Consider the following 2,603-nt stretch of genomic DNA (forward strand, 5'->3'; position numbering starts at 1 on the left):
ATAACAAATTACTGAATGATATGCAAAAATGCTTACAATGCTTTTAAAGCAAGAGACTACATTAAATTATTCTACATTTTCTACATGTACACGTGGATTTTTTTTTTTTTTAATCAATCAAATAACCTGAAAGACACTATGAAAATGTTACCAATGTTTATCTCTGGAAGTTGGAGATAACATGTTTTTCCTTTTTCACTGAATTTTCTACAAAGAGCACATACTGCCTTTATAGAAATAGGTATTCATGTGTTTGTGAGGCTCAGCTACATGATTAGGCATCTACCTAGAATTAGATTTGCTGGACGTGTGTCTGTTCAGCTTCAGCAGAGGTTGCTAGTTTCCAAAGAAATATACTCTAAATATGACGTCTTTTTCTCCATCAATATTTTTGCTTTAGAAGTCTAATCAAAATGCATACTCCCACCAGCTGTGTACGTGAACGGCTATTGCTCCGTGTCCTTGTGAGCACTTGGTAGTATCAGTGTTGTTTATTTTAGCCATTCTAGTGGTATGTGATGGCATCACATTGAGCACTAACCTTACGCCTGGCAAGAGGGGCTCCTGCTCTGTGTCCCACATTTCAGAGAGCACATATTTCTTTCTAATTCTGTTAAAGCCTCAGGGAACCATCTTTTCACATTCTTGCTCTCCATCCTCAACAAAATGCAGCTATGTCCATATACTGTGTAGGGGTGTGGGTTGTGCCACTGCCAGCATCAGAAACCAACACTGCTTTGGGAGGCAGGAGGGTTAAGATGGAGGAAGCACTTAGCAAGAGAAAACACAAATTAATGAGCTTGTTGAATCCATCCTCTCCAGCAGCAAGGATGCAGTAGATTCTTATATAGTGGAGTTCCGTTTCTCTGTCGTACTGGGCATCCACTTGCTTTTCCTCATGCTCTAATTGGTGATCCACAGCACTGCACACTGCAGCTGAACCACTTTTGCTGGCTGTAATATTGTTTGTATTAACCAAACAATAATCCACTTAAATCTGCATGTAATATGAGAGTCTAGATCAGGGCTTCTCACTCTTGGCACTGTTGACATTTTGGGCCCGATAATTCTTGTTGCAAGTGTCTGTCCTGTGTGGTATAGAATGTTTAGTAGCATTCCTGGCATCTATCTAATAGATGTCAGTTATGATAATCAAAAATATATTTCCAGACACGGCCAAGTGTTTTGGGGGCAAAATTACCCCAGTTGAGAACCACCAGTCTAGACATAATAAGCATGATGTGGAATGCTCTTTCTTTACGTGAGCAACTAGATGGACATTGAATACTGGAATGATGAACATTTTATTTATAAAAATACTTAGTAATTAAAATTTCTTGGCTTTAATTAAAAATAATTTTGATTTAGAATTTTGAGATTGAAAACATAATTCTTACCTTGACTTTTAATTTTAATAGATAATTTTGAAACTTCGAGAAGAAAACATTTTGAAAACATACCTAAAAATAACTTTAATTTTTATTTTTATCTTTGTTTTCATGTTTTTGATAAAAATTTAATAAAATTGTGTATACCTTAAATATATTTTAATCTTTTAGATTATTACTGTCATTGAATAAAAATTAAGTGAAAACTTTATCACAACATAATTAGTGATTTTGCTAAATGACGGCAAGAAGAATAAATAACTCTTATGAAAGAAATATATGATCACTTATGAATTATTATATCTTTATTTTACTACTCATCCAAACACCACTGATCCATTAACAGAACACAGAGATGTACAAATATTATTTAAATTTAATCATCTTTCATAGTTAATGACTTCAGTCATATAAAAACTATAGTTTATTCATACTTTCAATGTTGTCATGAATGTCTGTTAGAGTAAAAGGATAAAACATAGTTTTTAATAGTTTTGCTAGCTTGATAGATAACAGTTAAATATTGAAATATATAGTACACGGGCCATCAATTCTCTCTCTCACCCCAAACCACACAATGGCAAGAACAGGCTCTTCTTGTGGTCTTAATTTGCATTTTTCTGCAAATTAAAGTTTGAGCTATTAACTTACTATTTTACTAGCTAAAATAGTAAGTCTGAGCTATTTTTATGTGTTTATTGGACATTTGGATGTCCTTTTGGCGACATGTGTGATCTGGACTTTTACACATTTTCCCATTGGTTATCTGCCTTTTCCCTATAGGGAAAAGCGTATAGGCTTTCCTTATGTGTTCTGGATATGAGCCTTTTCTGGATCATGTCTTACACATACTCTCTCCCACTCTGCGGCTTGAATTGTATTCTTTTAAAGTATCATCTAGAGAACTGATGTTCTTAATTTTCACGTAATCCTATTTATCAATCCTTTCCTTCATTGCCAGGACTCCTTTTGGTTCTGCTTGAGAAATCTGTCCCTCACTTCAAGGTCATAATGATATTCCACGTTATCTTTTAGAAGTTTCATTGCTTTGCTGTTCCACATAAATCCACAATCCACCTGGAATTGACTTCTGTGTCTGGCATGCAATAGATTGTCAAAGCTTCATCTTTGAACATAAGAAATCCAGAGGGATATACAGATAAATTATTAGAAACAGTAGAGGCCTTAGTGAAGTTGCCAAGGTCAATATACAGA

The sequence above is a fragment of the Pteropus vampyrus genome, unplaced genomic scaffold, assembly GCF_000151845.1.
Source record: "Pteropus vampyrus isolate Shadow unplaced genomic scaffold, Pvam_2.0 Scaffold1, whole genome shotgun sequence".
NCBI lineage: Eukaryota > Metazoa > Chordata > Mammalia > Chiroptera > Pteropodidae > Pteropus > Pteropus vampyrus.